The sequence below is a fragment of the Macrotis lagotis genome, chromosome X (assembly GCF_037893015.1).
Source record: "Macrotis lagotis isolate mMagLag1 chromosome X, bilby.v1.9.chrom.fasta, whole genome shotgun sequence".
Lineage (NCBI taxonomy): Eukaryota > Metazoa > Chordata > Mammalia > Peramelemorphia > Peramelidae > Macrotis > Macrotis lagotis.
Window position 1 is genome coordinate 13,754,274 of NC_133666.1, and position 22,462 is coordinate 13,776,735.

The following is a 22,462-nucleotide window of genomic DNA, read 5'->3' on the forward strand; positions in this document are numbered from 1 at the left end:
ATCTTCCCTCCTATAATTTCTCAATCCTTCCCTTTAAAGGTTCTTTCTCTTAAACTCTTCTAAACTCTCCCTAAACCACAGTCTTTTCTCTTTAAGAGTCCTCCTCCCCTTTTCTCTTTAACTACACACCAGCATAGTGAGGCTAAGTGAGGGAGGGGTTGATTTCCATATGAGGGCCCCTGCATAACTACTTCCTTTCCCCCCATCTTCTGAAACACTTAGCCCAACTCCCAGATCTCCCCATTAAAACTTAAGCTGGATCCTCAGACCCAGAAATTCATAAACATACACACTCCTGCTGGAACATTCGAATTCACTTACACAGCACTGATCCAATCAGTTTCCTTCATTCTGGCTTCCTTGGCTTTCAGCTAGCAATCACATGGCTCACTTGCCCCTAAATTTGGAGGCAACCTCCCCCCTTTAAAATTTTGGGGAAATTCCTGGAGAGGGAACCCAAATCCCCCTTCTTTGGGTCACCCTATCAACCTCCTGCCTCTCCTTCAGGATAACTCTCCCACCTGGAGGACGTCTCAGCCAGTCCAGGGTGGTCCTGGCCATTGATGCCACCCTGGAAATCACCCCATACCACGGTTCTACTCCCAGACATTTTAACCACTCTTTGCTCCAAACCTGGGCCAATCTTCCCAGGAATCTCAGCTATTTCCCCAGAAAATAACACTCAGAAAGTGAGCTTGAAATCAAAACATTTGCGCACATTATTTTCTTGTGTTCTTCCTGAAGAATACCAGGAAAAGAGATTTACATTAGTATCACAAGACGAGTTCCCAAATTGTTATAAATGGATCCAGAAAACTTAGTCCAGAGTGATTAAAATGTTTTTTAAGGTATCTTAACAAAATGGCACACCTCTCTCATGGTGGGAGAGAGGGGCAGGGAAATCCCAACATACAAGGTCTTTTATGCACTTTGAAAGACTTTGTTCCTGCCCCTTCATGCTAACCATAGGCTAGGGTCACACATCTAATTGATACATTGATTTCTATACATTTCCCCACCCTGCTCATTATACTAATGAGCAATAACAGATAGATCTGCTTGAGCGTGTACAAAGGAGAAGGTCAAGGCTCTAGGTTACTCCTGACCAGTTTAGGACTAATTTCTTCTAATCTAATTTGTCATTTTTAGAATGGGATTAGGAGAACTCTTCAGTTTTGTGATTAGCTGGGGCCATTCCCCCTTTGTAATAGATTTCAAAGGGACTCCCCTTCACAACCTGTGAAGACCAACAAGGCCCTTCATTCCTCACACCTGTTTCACCATTACTATTCAATATTATATTAAAAATATTAGCTTTAGCAATAAAAGAAAAAGAAATTTAAGGAATTACAATAGGAAATGAGGAAAGAAAACTCTACCGATGACATGATGGCATACTTATAAAATTCTAGAAAATCAACAAGAAAACTACTTGAAACAACTTACAAAAGTTGCAAGAGATAAAATAAATCCACATAAATCATCAACATTTCTATATATTCGCAACAATGGACAGCAGTAGGGATACAAAGAGAAATTCCATGTAAATCAACTGTAGACAACATCAAATACTTGGGAATCTAACTGACCAAAACAAACTTAGAAACTATATGAAATTAATTATGAAACACTTTTCACACAGATAGAATGAGATCTAAATAATTTGGTAAATTTCAATTGCTCATGGGTAGGCCAAAATATAATAAAAATGACATTTCTATCTAAATTAAATTACTTATTCAGTGACATTATCAGTCAACCCCCCAAAAAACTAGAACTAGAAAACTATAGTAACAAAATTCATATGATAAAACAAAAGGTCAAGAGTATTAAAAGAATTAATGAAAAAATGCAAATCATCTTATTAGACAGCAATCATCAAAATTCAAAGAATGGAGTGGTAAATCAGTGGAATGTACTAGGTATAAAAAAACAGTATTTGTTCATTTGCTGTTTGAAAAACCCAACGATTCCAGCTTCTGGGATATGAACTCACTCCTTGATAAAATCTGCTGGGAAAACTGGATGAAAATATGGCAGAAATTAGGCATAGTCCAACATCTAATACCCTCTACTAAGATAATGTCAAAATGGGTGCAGAATTTCCACATAAAAAGTGATATTGATACAGAGAAACCTGGGCATGGGAGTCATGAGATCATTTGGAGACAAACTTTGTAAATCTTTTGTTTGCCTTGTAAAGGGAGTCTTCTTTACTTTATCATCTAATTTAGGCCACACCTGAGGGCCCGACCTTCAACCTGATTTGGATTGCCTTGTTTTCTAGTGGGGCAACTAGGGAGCACAGGCCCTGGAAGACCACCAAATGAGACTCCTCCCCAAAAAGCAAAATCTCCAGTGAGGGTTTTATGAAAAAAACAATAAAATTGATGAACCTCTGGTCAATGTGATTAAAAAAAGAAAGAAGAAAACCAAATTGCTAGTATCATAAATGAAAAAGGTGAACTCACCAACAATGAGGAGGAAATTAAAGTAATAATTCAGAATTATTTTTCCCAACTCTATGCCAATAAATTTGACAATCTAAGTGAAATGGATGAATAGTAAAAAAAAAAAAACTATAAGTTGCCCAGGTTAAATGAAGAGGAGTTTAAATACCTAAACAAACCTATCTCAGAAAAAGAAATTCAGCAAGCCATCATTGAACTCCCTAAGAATAATTCTCCAGGGCCTGATGGATTTTCAAGTGAATTCCACCAAACATTTAAGGAACAATTGGTTCCAGTTCTATATAAAATCTTTGGAAAAATAGGAGAAGATGGACCTTTGCCTCATGCTTTCTATGGCAACAATACGGTGCTGATACCTAAACCAGGAAGAGTTAAAACAGAGAAAGAAAATTATAGACCTATCTCGCTGTTGAATATAGATGCAAAAATCTTAAATAAAATCTTAGCAAAATGATTACAAGTTATCACTAGGATAACACATTATGACCAAGTAAGATTTATCCCAGAAATGCAGTGTTGGTTCAATATTAGGAAAACTATTAGTATAATTGATTATATCAACAACAAACCTATCAGAAATTACATGATTATATCAATAGATGCTGCAAAAGCTTTTGACAAAATACAGCACCTATTCCTACTAAAAACACTGGAGAGTGTGGGAATAAATGGACTGTTCCTTAGAATAATAAGCAGTATCTATCTGAAACCATCAATAAGCATTATATTCAATGGGGAGAGGTTAGAGGCATTCCCAATAAGATCAGGGGTGAAACAAGGATGCCCATTATCACCACTATTATTCAATATCCTATTAGAAATGTTAGCTTCAGCAATAAGAGAAGAAAAAGAAATTGATGGAATTAAATATGGGAAGGAAGAGAAAAAGCTCTCACTCTTTGCAGATGACATGATGGTATACCTAGAGAATCCCAAGAAATCATCCAAAAAACTACTGGAAACAATTAGCAACTTTAGCAAAATTACCAGATATAAAATAAACCCTCATAATTCCTCAACTTTTCAATATACGAATAGCAAGGTACAGCAGAAAGAGGTAGAAAGTAAAATCCTATTCAATAGGGGCGGCTAGCTGGCATAATGGATAAAGCACCGGTCCTGGAGTCAGGAGTACCTGGGTTCAAATCCGGTCTCAGACACTTAATAATTACCTGGCTGTGTGGCCTTGTGCAAGCCACTTAACCCCATTTGCCATGCAAAAACCTAAAAGAAAATCCCATTCAAAGTAACCTCAGACAATATAAAATAGCTGGGAGTCTACCTGCCAATGCAGACTGAAAAACTTTTTGAAAACAATTACAAAACACTTCTCACACAAATAAATCTGTTTTAAATAACTGGGCAAACATCAACTGCTCATTGATAGGTCGAGTTAATATGATGGAAATGAGAATTCTATCAAAACTAAACTACCTGTTTAGTGCCCTACCAAGGAAAATTCCAAAAAATTACTTTAATGAGTTAGAAAAAGTTGTAAGTAAATTCATATGGAGAAATAAAAAGTCAAGAATTCCCAAGGATTCAATGAAAAAAAGTGTAAAAGAAAGTGGCTTAGCCCTACCAGATCTAAAATTATATTATAAAGCATCAGTCATCTAAACTGTCTGGTATTGGCTAAGAAATAGAGTGGTGGACCAGTGGAATAGACTAGGTGCAAAAGCAAGAGATGATTATAGTAATCTGCTGTTTGATAAACCCAAAGAGTCCAGCTATTGGGATAAAAACTCTCTCTTCGATAAAAAATGCTGGGAAAATTATAAGCTAGTATGGAAGAAACTTATATTAGACCGTCACCTCACACCGTATCCCAAGATAAAATCCAAATGGATACAGGATTTAGACAAAAAAACCAATATTAATAATAATAAGCAAACAATAATAATAAGCAAATCAGAAGCTCAAGGACTAGGTTACCTGTCAGATCTATGGAAAGGGGAGCAGTTTATGACCAAGGAAGAGATGGAGAACACCACTAAAAGCAAAATAGATGATTTTTGATTACATTAAATTAAAAAGCTTTTGCACAGGTAAAATCACTGTAACTAAGATCAAAAGAAATGTAGTAAACTGGGAAGCAAGCTTTACAACTAATGGTTGTGACAAAGGACTCATTTCTAAAATATATACAGAGAACCGAGTCAAATTTTTTAAAAAAAGTCATTCCCAATTGACAAATGGTCCAAGGATATGCAAAGGCAATTTACAGATGAGGAGATCAAAGCAATCCATAGTCATATGAAAAATTCCTCTAAATCATTACTTTTTAGAGAAATGCAAATTAAAGCATCTCTGAATTACCACCTCACACCTCTCAGACTGGCTAATATGACCAGAAAGGCCCATGATCATTGCTGGAATATAACCTTTCTGGAAACCAATTTGGAACTATGTCCAAAGGGCAACAAAATTGTGCATACCCTTTCATCCAACAATACCACTACTGGGTCTGTAACCTGAAGAGATTACGTAAAAGGATAAAAACATCACTTGTACAAAAATATTCATAGCAGCCCTGGTTGTGTTGTCAAAGAACTGGAAATCAAGTAAATATCCATCAATAGGGGAATGGCTTAGCAAACTGTGGTATATGTATGTCATGGAACACTTTTGTTCTATTAGAAACCAGGAGGGATGGGAATTCAGGGAAACCTGGAAGGATTTGCACGAACTGATACTGAGAAAGATGAGCAGAACCAGAAAAACATTGCACACCCTAACAGCAACATGGGGGTGATGAACAACCTTGATGGACTTGCTCATTCCATCAGTGCAACTATCAGAGACAATTTGGGGCTGTCTGCAATGGAGAATGCCATCTGTATCCAGAGAAAGAACTGTGGAGTTTGAACAAAGACCAAGGACTATTACCTTTAATTTAGGAAAAAACTGATATCTTATTGTCTGATCTTGCGATCTCTTATACTTTATGCTTCTTCCTTAAGGATATGATTTCTCTTTCATCACATTCAATTTGGATCAATATATGCCATAGAAACAATATCTACTGGCAAATTGCCTTCTGTGGGGGGTTGGGGGGAGGGAAGTAAGATTAGGGAAAAAATTGTATAACTCAAATAAATAAAATTTTTATAATTTAAAAAAACCCTCTAAAAAGAATGCAGCAAGTCAGGAAAAAAAATTTACAGTTCTGATAAAGAACTCATTTCTCAAATATATAGAGAACTGAGTCAAATTTATAAGAATACATGACTTGCTCCAATTGATAAATGGTACAAGAACATAAACAGGAAGCTTTAAGATGAAGAAACTAAAGGTTTTTATTGTCAAAAGAAAAAATTCTCCAAATCATTAGTGATCAGAGAAATGTAAATAAAACAGCTCTGAGTTACTACCTCAAACCTATCAGATTGTCAATATGACAAAAAAAATGATCAAATACTGGAGGGAATGTGGGAAACTGGGACGCTACTGTATTTTTGGTGTACTGTGAACTTTGTGGAAAGCAATTTGGAGCTATACTCAAAGGACAACTTAACTGTGCATACCCTTTTCTCCAGCAATACCAAAGAGATCATTAGAAAGTAAAAACACCCCACACATACAAAAAATATTTATAACTGCTCTTTATGTAGTGTCAAAGAATAGGAAATTGAGAGGATGCCCATCAGTTGGGTAATGGCTGATCACATTGTGGTATATGGCTAGTGTACTATAAGAAATCATGAGTGACATAGCTTCAGAAAAGCCTGAAAAGCATTGCTTGAACTGATGCTGAATGAAGTGCGCAGAACCATAAGAACATTGTACACATTAATAGCAATATTGTGTTACGTTCAAATATGGACTTTGTCTTTTCAGCAGTAAAACAGTCAAAGACAATTCTGAAAGACTTGTGATGGAAAATAGCATCCACATCCAGATAAGGAATGTATAAGTCTGAATGTAGATCAAAGCTTACTCTTTTCAATTTTTAAAATTTGTTTTATGTTTTTTTCTCTCTTTTTTCCTTTTTGTTCTGATTCTTCTTTCACAACATGATTAATATGGTTTTACATATATATTAGATTACTCTCTGTATGGGGGTAAAAGAAGGGAAGAAGGGAAAAATGAAATTCAAAACCTTACAAAAAACGATTGTTAAAAACTATCTTTAAATCTAGTTAGAAAAGTAAATAATTTTTAATAGAAAGAAATTGGTGCAAGGTATCCTAGAGTCAGTTAAAGAGAGTCGAGTACGAAGTTTTCTGGGCAAGCATTTACATCACAGAAATTGACAATCAAGGTTTGATTTATTGTTTTGCTGATTGTCTAGGCCTAAGAAAGTGATAGAAACTGTTCATAGTTCAATTTAGCTGTTAAACATTTACTAATGTGAGGTAACCATATTCTTAGAATGTCAGAGCTGGAAAAGTTCTTGGAGGTCAAGTACTTCTATAAATCTCTTCTCCTGACAGAAGAGGACAGGAAGATCTTGAAAAAGGAAGGGGACCCGTCAAAGGTCACACAGCAGAGAGTGGCAGATGGTACACTAGGCCCTCCTGGTTCATCATCTAGTGTTCTTTCTGTAACCTCCAAGCAGCCTCTTCTTTAAAAGCTTGGAAAGATTTTGTATTATCAGATGAAAATTCTTATTATATGGGAAGAAATCAATGTTGCGATCCTGAGCTACACCAATATGCCCAGTATCTGTATTTTGTCTAGGGTGGTGTATTATCATACACATCTTCAGGTCAAAATGTTCTTCAGATTAGTTACTGGTGTTCAAGAGTTGCTCTGATAATAAAAGCTGTTCCCTTAGAGACCCTGAAGGAGCATCATGACAGTGAAGGTTGTGATGGAGATTGACTGGTATCTTCAGATACTCATCACTAGGTCTTTTAAGCTCAGTGGATCCTAGCAAAAAGTACACTCATCTAAATCCCAAAGAACCTTCTATCCCTTTGGCCTCCCTCCCTATCAGGTAACAGGAGGGCATCTGAAATTAAGAAATTTACAAAACATATCATCAAACAAAATTGCCCTTCTATAGGATTAGGGCATTGCTTTGTACCTGGCAACCATTCAGAAATTCCTCTAACCAATCAATCAGCACTTTATAATTGTGTACCTGAAAGAAAGCTCACTAACCTCAGGGACACAGAAAACCTAAAGCAGCCCTTCCCAAAATTGTCTCAATGTTTCCTACTCTGAAACAGATCTCTGCTTTTCTTTTTCTATCTTTGGAATGAAAAATAACATAGCTATTTCTGCTCATACCTCAGTTCCTCAAGCAGTTCTATAAGACTTCAGATTTCAGAGCAAGAGTCAAATTGCCTTAATAGAAAATACATGTTTAGTTCAATCACATTTATAACTATAGTAATTGCCATTGTCATAGTGCTCTCACATTTCTAAAATATTGACCTCAGAATAATTCTGTAAAGTCATTGGTACAAGTACCATTTTCCTCTCTTCAAATATGAACAAACTAGGCCCCTGAAAAGTTAAGTAATTTTTCCAAGGTCACACTCAAAGTGAACTTGTAGAGCTTGAGATGACTTTAGAACATCCATTTCAAAATGGCAGACATGCATTTCTCCCCTTTTTTGTAAGGAGCGGGGGATAAGTCTCCATATATAATTAGCTTCAGTGAGCAAATATTGGAGAGCCCCTCCCCATGTGTGCACTGAGAAGACCAATTATCAGAGAGTAGAAGCACCTCAAGGGAGGTTAGTGTTGTCCAGGTGGTTCACTTTACACTTGCCTTAAGGACTTACTTAAATTATGATTGGGGCGAGAAGAAGAAAGAAGAGGATAGAAGAAGCAGAAAAAGAAGAAGAACAAGAAGAAGAAGCAGAAGGAGAAGGAGAAGAAGAAGGAGGAGAAGAAGAAGAAGGAGAAGGAGAAGGAGGAGGAGGAGCAGGAAGAGGAAGAGGAGGACAAGACACAGAAGCATTTAAAGTTTGCAAAATAAAAGCTTGTGAGGCCATCAGGGCAGTTACTGAAGAAGACTTGAACCACTTTTCATAGGAGTGAGAACAGGAGGCTGTCAAAGACAGAATAGTCAATCCCACTGCTGTGGCATCTGGTCCTGAGGCAGAAGAATACAAACCTGATGAGGGCAGTCACACACATTCCTAGCCAGTTTAGTTCTATTTCTCCTGATACTGGCATCAGCAGAAACAAGTCCCAGCAATTTGGACCTGGAAAAGTTGATGGCTATCAGAACCACCATGGAAACCTGGTGTATCATCTCAAAAGAAAGGGATACAGTGTCCCCAAAACTCTTACTCGCATACCCACTTCACATCCTCATTCTGAGTTGATTTCCCCTCTGGGAGGCACAGGTCTTACTGGAACAGAATGGCTCATCTAGGGCAAAGGAAGATATACTTCTCCTTGAATAAAAACTGGTTGATCCCATGGGGTCTATTGAAATCTAAAGAGTCATAAAAAACACCTATTTTGTCAGCAAAAATCAATATATTTTTTGACATTAATCAATCACTCAATAAACATTTATTAGGTGACTACTGTATGACAAGCACTGTGTCAAGTGTTGAAGATATAAAAAAGAGCCAAATCACAGTCACTTCTCTTAAGAGCTCACTATCTAATGGAAGAGACAGACAGACAGATAGACAGACAGACAGACAGAGAGAGAGAGAGAGAGAGAGAGAGAGAGATTGAAAAAGAGAACACCAGAGATATATACATCTAGAAGCTAGCTACAAAACTATATATATATATGTACATATATATATATATATATAAGAAAATATGTAAATCAGTTATAACTACAAGCATTGAATGAGTAGGAAGAAGAGTTAGAGATACATCATTCCATTGAAGGACTCAGTATCCACTAGCCAAGTATCTATAAGCCTTGGTCCTGAATTCCAGAATTTTCTAAGAAAATATATGAATGTGAAGGAATGGTTTTGCAGATCACAAATGCTTTCAGGATTATAATTCAGTTTTTGTATAACACATTCATTTTTTACAAGCTTGCTGGGTAGGTTTTCACTTTAATCCCGAGGTAAAGTATTCTGTTTGCTGCCCAGATGAAAAAATAGAACCTCAGAGAAGGGAAATATCTTGCCTGAGTAGAATGTTGGTTTCAGGATGGCCATGGGGCTAAGGTTAAGTCACACAGCTTAGTAAAAGCTTCATTCCAAATCTATTTCAGACCTGATTGTCCTGACCTCCAGAATCCTTGTTGTTAAGGGCTTAATCCTTTAGTTTTAGAATCCTCCTCCCACCCATTATTTCAGCTGCTTTCCTTGGTAAGAGCAAATTTACTCAGACCACTCCATCTAACTATTCCCATATAAGTCGTGCTTTTTTCTACTCTCTATCTATAAATTCCACTCATTCATTGTGACATAGAGAAAATCCTCAGGATTTGGAGATCAGTTGATCAATCCATAAACATTTATTAATCACAAATTATGTACCAGGTATTGTTCTAAGTACTGGGATGGGAAGGCAAAAAGCCTGACCTTGTACTCAGATCCTTCCTAACTTTCATTTTTCTTCTATGTTTTGGTTGAATTACTATATACTATATTTCCATTGAAGACTAAATGGGAATGGTCTGGACTCTAGAACTGGCCATGGCAGCCTCAGAGAGGACTCAAAATTCAATAAATCTAGGAGTTTTTTAAGGAGTGAATTAATTAAATGTTTGAGCCAATATAGCAGGCTAATTTTTAAGTTCATAATTTTCTATGACCCAAGAGCGATGTTATAAATATCCAAATGGTCCTTGGCAGAAAAAAGGTTCCCTATGCCTGCTTTAGAATATAACCCAAGCAAAGTCTCTGCAATCCTGGTATTCTCCAACCTAGAACAACCTCCAGACAGAAAGTAGAATGATTTCAATGCCCATCTCATACTCTCTTGCTTCTAGTGACTGTGCAGAATCTCTGGCTATTTCCAAATAAAGGAATATGTGACAAAGTCTCCATTGCAGGGGAAAAATCAACATAGGCCTCAGTCAGGAACCCACAGTTGCATCCCCCTTTCCCCTGGGAATATGGAGCTGGTTGAGGAGGAGTGCTAAGGGAGTGCTTTGAGGATTAAGGTGCCCCTCTTGTGTCAATTCATGCTAGTTTTTATTCTAATTCTTTTTTCTTTGTCCTGTAGGAATGGGGGACAGGGGATTGTTGGCAAAGTCTTTGGAAAAAGACAGGACTCCAACATGGGCTCTAAACTGCAGCCCCACCCTTCAGTCTGGGAGGCCCTGCTGAAGAAGAACTGTGTTGTGAAAGCTGCATCAGTGGGGCCCGATCTCCAGTTGTCATGGTTACTTGTCTGTTACCAAGGAAATCTTATATCCTGAGATGCAGGGTCTGACACTAGCTTTTTGTTAGGCTGGAATTATGACAGTCCCTTGGCCAAGAAGAGAATGGACTTCTTTTCCTCTTTGCTTTAAGCAGTCATCTGGGAAGAGACCTAAATCCCTAGGTACTAAAGTCTCATGGGAGATAGCAAGCATCCAAAATCTAATACACACACACACACACACACACACACACACACACACACACATATATGTATGTATATGGAGAGAGAGAGAGAGAGAGAGAGAGAGAGAGAGAGAGAGAGAGAGAGAGGCTAACTGCAGAACTATATGTAACAAAAAATGCGCAAAATACCTGTGGCTACAAGAATTGAGTCAGGCATGGAGAGAAAGAAAAAAAGAATGAGACAGATTGAGAGAAAATGAGAGAGATGGAGAGAAAGAGATGAGAAAAAATGATACATAGAGAACTATAGAAACAGAGAGGGCATTGAAGGAGAGGGAAATATAAAGTAATGAAGAGGGAGACTGATGGCAATACAGAGAGACAAAGAGATTAAGAGAAGACAGAGATAGAGAAGATTGGATGGAGAGAAAATTCCAGACAAAAAAGAAAGAGAGAATATGACTAGTAACTAGGGGCAAACAAAAAGTAGAAGAGAGATGGAGAGGTAGAGAAAGAGAGCAAGTGAGAAAGATATTCAGAGACTGAAGGATTGAGAGACATAGAGATAAAGAGATTGAGACAGTGAGGGAGGGAGAGAAAAATCAGAAAAGAGGGAGGGAGAGAGAAAGAGGAAAAAAAGAGAAAGAATTGGGAAAGGGAGAGAGATAGGCAAAAGAGAAGCAGGTTAAGGGATAGAGAGAAGCAGAGTGAAAACAGAGGGGGAAGAGAAAGAAGGATGGAAGGGGAGAGAGTGAAAGAGACTTGAGAGACTTAGAGATAGAGATTGAGACAGGACAGAGAGAGACAGAAATAGAAATAGACACAGCTAACAAAGAGAGAGAAAAGGAGATACAGAGACAAAGGGAGAGACAGTCAGAGACAGACAAAGACAAAGAGGCAGAGAGAGGAAGAGAAACAGAGACAAAAGGAGACAGAGTCAGGGACAGAGACAGAGAAAGAAAAAGAAGGAGAAAGATAGAGACAAAGAGAAGAGAGAAGAGGAGAAACAGAGACAAAGTAAGAAAGACAGATTCAAGGACAGAGAGACAGAAAGAGACAGATATGGTTATGGAAGGCAAGAGATGAAGGCAGAAAGGATAGAGAGAAGCATGTTAAGGGAAGACAGAAGGGAGAGACACACAGTAAAAGATGCAAAGGGAAAAGAGAGAGAGACAAAGATTAAAATAGAGACAGAGATAGACAGATATAAAGACTGAGGGATAAAGAAAGGAAGAAAGGTTTGGAGAGAGTGAGAGAGTTTAGAGAGCTCTGAAATATTTCACTTCATATTCCAATTTCTATATAGTTTTGGAGGCTTTTGTTTTGTGTTTTTTTGGAAACATTACACCGATCCCAAAGATAGCAGTAATCCTTTGTAATAATAGCAGTAATCTGTTTTGTATGCAGAATTTCCAAAAATTTCCTTAGATAAAACAGCTTGCATTTGTCAAATTAACCTTCCTTTGGTCACTGCAAATTTAACAGAGAGAGAGAGAGAGAGAGAGAGAGAGAGAGAGAGAGAGAGAGAGAGAGAGAGAGAGAGAGAGAAACAAGAAACCTGGCTTCCCATCTTTCTCCATCATTTGACCCAATAAAGAGTCAGGTGGGATATCTTTAGAGTCCATACTGCACTTTTGTCCAATATACAATTTCTACTCTATAGTTCCTTCACAACCTTTTGTTGACTGAGACACTGGACAGTGTGCAGGACACCAGCAGGGAGTTTGGGTCTTTTACCCATGAAAAAGTGACTTCAATTACCCACAGGGAGTTTGCTCAGTGCTTCTCCAGTGTCCTAATATCCTGCCAACTACAACATATTGTTAAGTTGCAATGAACCTATGTGAAAACAATCATTGAAACAATAAAGAGTTGATTGAAAAAGAGGAAACAGCAACATCAAGAGTATATGCATCTAGGTATAGAGACTAACTGAAAGAGAAATTCTTAAGACTTTTATACAGATAACAAAGTAATAAATTTAATAATTATTTTAAAATACCTCAGGTATAGTATATTTGTTTCTCATAAGTTATTTCTTTTTTTTTGCAAGGCAATGGGGTGAAGTGGCTTGCCCAAGGCCACACAGCTAGGTAATTATTAAGTGTCTGAGGCCAGATTTGGACTCAGGTACTCCTGACTCCAAAGCCAGTGCTCTATCCACTGTGCCACCTAGCTGCCCCCATAAGTTATTTCAATACAATTATTTTTCACAATTTATTTCAATGCAACAATCTTTCAAAAATGTCTTCTCTTTATTTCCTCATTGGTAAGTTATTTGTGACCTAGTGACATCAATAACATAGGCATAAAATTGTAGAACAATCTGTTCAAGTTTTATTCCAATTTGTGCACTTATTCTTGACAGGAGTTAGGGAATTGTGGAAGACTACTTCCTAAAATCATGCTCTGCTATCATTTAACCTCCCTGGGATGCACATTTTAACCCTCCTTGATGCTTATATTAAGAACTTTGCTAAAGCCATTTTCTCCATTAGCATCTCGCCAATTCCCAAAGATTTTCCAATTTTAGGTTCATACCATCAGAACAAAAGGATAGTTTTTGATGTCCTCTTTGTTTATCTCTACCTTTCCCAAAACTACTGAGATACTCATGTCATTTTGGATGTTTTTGTTTTAAGAATGATTACATAGGGTGTAGAGCCAAGAACTCCTTCTCCCCCAAACTCCAAAAGTCAACAACTTATGACTCTAGCCAAAATTTAGAGGAGCAGAATCCACAGAAAGACTGAGTGATACATTTTTCCAGTCCAAAATAACTTAGAAATTCTGTGGGAAAGGTGTGTTTCACCAGAACTGGGGATTGGAAAAAAGACACTGCTGGCCACAGTGCAGCCCAACCCAACCCAGCCCAGAGATCACTGTCAACACCTTGAAGGGGCAGGGAAAGAACTCTGCTACACCAGAATGAGTGTGGAGTGAGGAGCACTGGCCACAGAATCTGCAGCGAGAATCTGGAGAAGGCAACCTGCACACCCAGAGATGGTAAGGGGTCAGGGAAGACTGCAGAAATTTCTCTGCTCTCCCTTGGGGTAGGACTCTGCTGTTAGCCTAGACTCAGATACAGGTTGCAGTTTGGACTTCCATACGAAGTAACCAAGCAAGACTCCTCCTTATAGATCAGAGGGCAGAGGGAAGTGAGGTGGTCATCTACATATCAAAGCACAGGCAAGAGAACATAAGACCTTGGAGGAATAAAGGTCCCAGTGGGGTGTCCCCCCAAAAACCCCTCAGCCTTGGAAGTACTGTCTTGGGATTAGGAAATGAGTAAACAACAGAAAAAGAAGAATCTGACCATAGAGAATTATTTTAGTCCCATGGAAGATCAAAACACATACCCAGATGATGACAAAATTGAAGCTTCTATATCCAAAACCTGCAAGAGAAATAGAAAATGGGCTCGGACTATGAATGAGCTCAGAAAAGACTTTGTAAAGCAATTAAGGAAGATGGAGGAAAAATTGGAAGGAGAAATGAGAGCAATGCAGAAAAATCATAAAAACCAGATCAATAGCTTGGTAAAAGATATACAAAAAAAAAATACTGAAGAAAATAATATGTTAAAAGCCAGTTTAGGCCTAATGGAAAAAGCAAAACAAAAGGCAAATGAGGAAAAGCATGCCTTAAAGAGCAGAATTGACCATCTCGTAAAGGAGATAAAAAAGCTCTCTGAAGAAAAAACTCCTTCAAATGCAGAATGGAACTAAAGGAAGCTGATGACTTTTCAAGAAATCAGGAAGAAATAAAACTCTTCCAAAAAAGCCAAAAATTAGAAGAAAATGTGAAATGTCTCATTGGAAAAACAACTGACCTCAAAAACAGATCCAGAAGAAATAACTTAAAAATTATTGGGCTCTCTGAAAGCCATGATCAGGAGAAGAGCCTAGACTTCATTTTTCAATAAATAATACAGCAAAATTGCCCTGAGATCCTAGAAGCAGAGGATAAAAACAGAAATCTAGAGAATTCCCCATTCACTTCCTAAAAGAGATCCCCAAATATTCCAGGATCCAAATAATATTCCAGGAATATTATAGCCAAATTCCAAAACTCCAAAATCAAAGAGAAAATTCTAAAACCTGCCAGAAACAATTCAACAACCAAAGTTCCATAGTCAGGATTACACAGGATCTGGCAGCATCTACAATAAGGGCTCATAGGAATTGGAATATAATATTCCAGATGGGAAAAGATCTTGGTTTACAACTGAGAATCAACTACCCAGCAAAACTGAACATCCTCTTTCAGGGGAAAAGATGGACTTTCAATGAAACAGGGGACTTGCAAACTTTCCTACTGAAACAACCAGAGCTGAACAGAAAGTTTGATCTCCAAGTACAGGACTCTGGTGAACCATAGAGGGGGTGGAAGAGAAGGACTAACGATGAGGAACTTAATGATATTGAACTGTTTGTATTCCTGCATGGGAAGAAGATACTGATAACTCATATGAACTTTCTCATTTATAAGAGCTGTTAGAAGGAGCATATAATAGAGTGAGGAACTATATCTTACCCTAGAGAAAAATGAGAAGAAAGGGATGGGATAAGGGAGAATGGGGGGAGGGAAGGGGGAATAGATGATAGAAGAGAGGGAAGATCGAGGGAGATGGTACTCAGTTAAAACACACTTTTGGCGGCTCCCACAATGCCTCGCGCGGCGGGGCCCGAAGGCTGCTCGCGGGCGGACCCCAGGGCGCTCGGAGCCTCTGCGGTCCTGGGAGGACCGGAGCCAGGCCGGGGCCATGGCGGCCATGGCCGCGGCGCTGCTGCTGCTGCTGCTGCTGCTGCGCGGAAGCCGGTGGGCGCTGAGGGCCCGGGGGCTGCTGGAGCCGCTGTGGTCTAGTGCTCTCTGTGGATTGGAATGGATTATGAAAGACTGTACTTTATCTAATGCTCCAAAGACGCCTTTGACTGCATACATTCGTTTTACAATGGAACAAAGACCTGTATTCAAAGAACAAAATCGAGATTTGAAAAGCAAAGAGATAATAAAGAAGCTTGCTGAAGCTTGCAGGGAGCTTCCAGAATCACAGAAGAAAGTATATGAAGAGGCCACCAAGGCAGATTTTAAAGTATCCAAAGAGGAGGTCTCTAAATATAAAGCAGAGCTTAATCCTGAGGAGAAAAAAAAGTTTGAAAGAAGAAAAGCATCGAAAAAAGGCTAGAAAAGAAATAATAAAGAAAAAAGGGGAGTTAACTGTCTTTGGAAAGCCCAAAAAAACCTCGTTCAGGTTATAATATTTTTATTTCTGAACATTTTAAGGAATCAAAAGGACTTTCATCACAGGAGATGATGAAGGTTTTAAATGAAGAGTGGAAAGCTCTGTCCATATCTCGGAAGCAGGTATATATGCAGCTTGCTCAAGATGATAAAATTCGTTATGCAAATGAAATTAAATCGTGGGAAGAAAAAATGCTTGAAATTGGAAGAGAAGATCTTTTACGTTTTAGAAAGCTGAAAGCCAAAATTGGAAATCACCTTGAAGAAATCTATTGATGTTTGCATCTTCATAATGAATATGATAAATACTGAAGGAACCAATCAGGTTTCACTATATCGGACTGGCAAAATTTCCGAGAATGATGTTGGTGAACATTTTATATTGATCTCTTGTTAACACATGGATTTCAGCCAGTATGCTCACATATTTTTTATTAGCACCTAGTTATGGATACTCTGCTGGTATATACTCAGTCGACATTCAGCCAGAATTTGCTTTTGGAACTACTGAATGCCAAAAAAAATTCATCTAGGTATAGGAGAGTTTAATTTTACCCTTGGCTAAAGGTAAATCAAACTGTGAAATATTTTTGATACTGGATGATGACAAGAAAGTAGTATTGTTTCCTAATGAGGAAATAAGCATTTGCTTTTCTCAAATTGTCTTAAATTATAAAAGGCTCAGTGGTCTAAACTATCACTTAGTGTATTTTTAACTGGTCTGGGTAAATTTCAATACCTAGGCAGGTTCTAATTCCTAGGTAATACTAGCTTATATAGTATTCAGAGATGACTTTAAAAAAAAAAAACTACTGAAGGATATTTGTAAATGTTTCCATCCATCCTTTTTTTTTTGTAAAGTAAAAAGATTATGTCAACTCTGTGCACATTTGTGTTTATATCACAGAGAATAAAATCTTCTAATCCAAAAAAAACACACTTTTGGAGAGGGCCAGGATGAAAGGACAGAGAGAGAATAGAATAAATGAGAGTGGAGGTAATAGGAACTGTGGGAAAACTATTGAAGCAACTTCTCTGGTGGACTTATGATAAAGAAAGCAACTCATCCCAGAGATAGAAGCATTGGAATCTGAACACAGACTGAAGTACATTGTTTTTCCTCTCTCTCTCTCTGTTCTTGAGGTTTCTCAACTTCTTGGGGGGGGGGGTTTATGTTTACTCATGTTTTATCTTATGACACATTCAATTTACATCAATGTATAGCATGGAAACAAGGTAAAGACTATCAGACAGCCTTCTGTGTGTGTGGGGGGAGGGAGGGTAGGGGAAAAAATGTAAAATCCAAAACCTTACAAAAATGATTAGTAGATATTACTATTGGATATAATTGGAAAACAAATAAAATGTTAAAAATAAAGAGAAACAGTTTTAGGAGTAAAAATTGATTACATTGATTCCCCCCCTCCAAGATTTAGCCATCCTTACTTTCCTGATGTAACTTCAACTTGCTGATGATAAATGATTTCTTGGATACATCACTGTAATTTGTTTAACAAGCTTTTATTTGAAATTTTTGGACCAATATTCTTTAATGAAACTGGTTTGTGGATGGTTTGTGTTTTATTCTTTTCAGGTTTGTAGGTATTGGAGCCATATTTTTCTCATAAAAGGATACTGCTGTAGGGTATTTTTTCAGTTTGTAAGAATAATTTGGATAGTTTTGTTCTCTGAAAGTTTGTGAGAATTCTTTGAATCCAGAAGGACTAGGTATAGATTCCCCCCTTTCATAGTTCCTTTATAGCTGACTTTATTTCCTTTTCTGAGATCTGATTATTTAATATCTCTCTATGATCTTCTGATAGGCTATTCAATAATTTTGAAAGTATTCCTCTATTTCTTTTTCTTCTGTTTTGCTAGAATATAACTAAGCATAATAGGTTTTGATTAATGATCTCCCTTGATTCTTTACTATTTTGTTAATTTGATATGTTGATTAAAAGTTAATCGATAAATGTAAAAGTATAATAATTTTATTAGTCTTTTAGAGAATCAATTTTTTTAGTTTAATTTATCATTTCTAAATGGTTTTTGATTTCTGCTTTGTTTCTCTTGTAATTTTTAATATCTCATTTTGTACATTTTAAGTTTATTTTTTGTTGGCTTTGTTAAAGGCACAATCAGTTGATTAATCCTATTTTTTTCGATTTTCTGAATTTATTTGGATGTGTTTTTTTTCCTAACAGGACTACTTTTGATGAATACTAGAAATTTTCATATGTTGTTTTAATCAATATCATTTTCTTCACATAATTATTTCCTCATCAACTCACTTATTCTTTAGGATTTCATGATTAAATCTTCATTTGGTTCTGTGCTTTTGTTTTTGTTCGTGCTTCTTATACTAAAGCACTGATTATTTTTATTGTCTCTGGTTTGTAAAGAATATATTAACTATTTCTGCATTTTCATGTACTATCTCTGTTCCCTAACACATGGTCATTTTTTATAAAAATTCCATATGATCCTGAGAAATGTCTCACTTTTACTGCACTCTTATATAGAAGATAGTATATGTCTTTCTACTCTGATTTCCCCCAGCAGTTTGTTCAGTTCCTTTTTTTATCTTTTGTATATCTTTTTGTTAAACCCATAGAAAACTGGAAGAGGGACTTACAATTATTCTGTCTCTACTGTAACACTATCTGTGTTTTCTCATAAGTCATTTAATATTTTACTCATGGATTTGGATGCTAAGGCATTTAAGCATATAGCTTTTGTATTTAATTTGGCCTGGTGCCTGTTGTTATTTTCAGCAAAATGTAGTTTACTTGTTCATCTCTTTTTACTTTTTGAATATTTGTTTTTGTGTTTTCTGATAGAATGGTTGATACTCTTGCATTTTAGGATTTATTTGATGCAGAAAACATTAGTTTCCCATAATCACATTTTTATTCTCTCTCTTTTTAATGTTTCTTATTACACACAGATTAGGGAGTTTTGTTTTCTTATGAAATCTATCATTTTTAAGTTATGATCCCCCATCTATTTTTTTTTGTTTTGTTTTTGCAAGGCAATGGAGTTAAGTGGCTTGCCCAAGGTCACACAGCTATGTAATTATTAAATGCTTGAGGCCACATTTGAATTCAGGTCCTTCTGACTCCAGGTTCGGTGCTCTATCCACTGTGCCAACTAGCTGCCCCTTAACCCCCATCTATTCTAAACACAATATAATATGTCCTCAAATGTTTTAACTTGATTTTTAAAAGCTAAAAATTCCTTCTAAAATCTTGCTTTATAGACTTTCTAGCATTTCCTTTTCTGATAATTTTTCTGTTTGATTTGGAACATTCCTATTGCCCCCAGGATAAACCCATTATGGAGGAGGGAATGAATTTGGAAATGAATTTTTTAAAAAAAGGATGTTAATTTTTTAACATGTAATGGGGGAAATAAAGTGTTATTAAAATACAATAAAAAGGTGATGGGAGTAGGGGTGAGGATGTGTTAGACTATCAAACTTGCAGTTGGTCTCTACTTCAGTAACAACATTCTTCTTTCAGGAAAAAATCATGAGCTGAAATCTCAGCATTGTGGAAATTTCATCACATTAGATTCTCAACAATTCCTAAATACCCTAAATTCTCTCTTTCTTTCTAAATTGCTAATCAGATTTGGAGGGACAAAAAACAACTTCATTCTTAGAGGTTTCAGAATTTGCAGCTTTTCATTTCTTTCTATTTGTTCTGGTTGGGTTGCTTCCTCCATCATGAGGAAAATTAATAATATGCTGCATGATTTAATGACCAATATTACTATCTAATCCATCCTACGCCCCATTTTGCCAAACTGTCTAGCTCAAGACACCTTCTCAATCTAAACTGTAGGTGTGGTTGAATAATCACTCATAATCCCTGGGAGCAGGTGTGTTCAATCTGACCCATGGGCTATAATGGAGGCCTCAAAGCCCATACTTTATTACATTATTACATTTTATTATTACATTAATTAGTAGTATGGATTACATTGCAGTCATAAATAAATATTAGATTCTATATGTGGCCATTGACAAGTGTTTATTGGGCAGTGGGGTCCAGAAGAGATAAGAGGTTGGACAGCCATATACTTTGGGGACCTGTTTACTCACCTGCAATGTTTGCTTTTATTTACAGATAAACAAGAACCAGCCTGGGCTGGGCCCCTCCTGAGGGAGAGAACTAATCTAAGAATGGTGAATGAAGATTTAGATGGTTCTGTTTTTCTAGCAAGATTATTTGAGACAAATTGATGCCTATCATGCAATTATCATTCTTTAATTGCAAGAAAGGGGCATGATCAGTCACACCTGAAGGCTAATTCATTCTCCCCAGCTGCATAATAGTCTCCTAATGAAGAAGTCACTAGTAGTAGCTGAGGTAACCCTTAATTCACTTCCTCTTAAAAATGTTTACCATTCTGGATTGTCTTGCCTGTGGCAAGCGAAGTCCAAATGATGTGCTGTTGGACCCCTCAGAAAGAAAACACATCTAGATTTAAAATACCCTGCCTCACTTGGGATCTTTGGTCATTGAAAGAGACCAATGCCCTAATTTGTAGTTATTGCTAACTAATTAATAGATTGACCGTACTCTTGTCCTGACCTTTTGGTTGAGATGACCACTGTGAGTAATAGTTTATACACTGTTATTAATAAAATGTTACCTTGCTCTGAAGAAAACTATATCCCAACATACATTTGTTGTAATTTTTCTCAAAGTAATTTTGGAGGCTCATCTGAGTTTTGGGGTGAAGATCAGGTCCCCAGTCTCCTTGGTAGAACCCCTCCCTTCTTTGGGCCTTGGTGGAATTTTCCAAAAAGGGAGTTTTCTGTTAAGTTACTGTCTGAATTGACTATTCCTCTAAAAACCCAAGATCATCTACAGGAAATGAGGTAAGAATTCCATTAGGGATAATTTTGTCAAAAGTTGCAACTTTATATATATATATATATATATATATATATATATATATATATATATATATATGTATTTGAAAATTATTTTCATTGAAAACTGGAGTATATTCCCAATGGACAATACCTTAAAGGGAATTAAGTTTCTTTCAAGGAACATCTTCCCAAATGAGATGAAGAAGAGAACCTATCATCTTCTTGAATGAATTTTATAATTTGTTTTTTTTCCCTCAAGGAAAATCCTCAAATGGGGTGGGGGGGCAGGTTAATCTGATCATATCCACCATTTTCAGTATTCTTCTAATTCTGAATGATTGAGAAAAGTCTTGTCTTTCTAACCAGGGTATGGCATCATGTGTCATAATTGGTGTCCTTCAAAGCTTGGAGAATTGAAAGGGCCTATTGCAATATTACTATCTGGCCCCTTAGTTGGTATGGGGAATTGCCAGTTAAAAGGAGAACAAATTGATTTCTTTCTCACTATTGGCATAAAAAGGATTTTTCTTTTAAATGTGTTTGAGATTATATGTATTAGTGAGAATAAAGCAAGCTGCTTTTTCTACCTTGAGGTCTGATCAGCCTTGAGAGGTGTTGGTGGTGATGGTGGTAATAGCAGCATATTTCTGTTCTCATTAGTGTAACTCAGTCACAATGTCTCTTGAATTCATTTAGATAGTGGGGAGGGTGTTAGCCCCAGGTTTTAGCCCTAAGAGTACCTTCTATTAGCTTATAAATTAAATGTACTCAAACCATTGGCAGCCACAATTATACTGGGTGGATATGGCTTTGTAAACCCAGTTGGAGAAAGCAAGGCCCCATGGGGGAATCCTCTGTTTTCCCAAGTTTCACGTTGTACCAAAAGCACTGATGTAACCCTCATGGTTTTTTCCTTAGCCATTAAATGATCCTCGATTCTGGTACTAAAAGCTGGCAGATTCCTGTTAGGGAATCCCAAATCCTGATTAGATTCTTATATAGAGCACTAGACCTGTGGTAATTGTTCAGTTAAGCTGTATGGTCCCTCAGGAGTGTTTCCTGAATAATTAAAACCTTAGCCAGGACATTGTTGAAGTCTGTTTCCACAAATATCTCCCCTAGATTGCAAATTGGATCAGTAAAAAAAAAAAAAAAAACTTTTTAACTTCTTCAACCAAAAGTAGTAAAATCCAGAGGCTGCTACTGAAACCTTAAGGTAACAACTAGTGGGAAGATCTCACATTCAGTATCTTTGTGAATGTGTATCCCTGAGAGTGTGTCTCATGTATTTTCCTATCATGATAAAAGAATTCTCTAAAATATTACTGATTAAAAAAATACAAATTAAAAAATTCCGAGATACGATCTTAAACCTATCAGATTGGCTAATATGACAGAAAAAGAATGATCAATGTTGGTGGTGATGTCAG

The 22,462-nt window shown here is 36.9% G+C and overlaps 1 pseudogene; it reads left to right on the forward strand.

Moving 5' to 3' along the window:
- The first annotated feature begins 15,668 nt into the window (after positions 1 to 15,668).
- Positions 15,669 to 16,423, forward strand: LOC141498606 (transcription factor A, mitochondrial pseudogene; annotated as a pseudogene).
- The last annotated feature ends 6,039 nt before the right edge of the window (positions 16,424 to 22,462 follow it).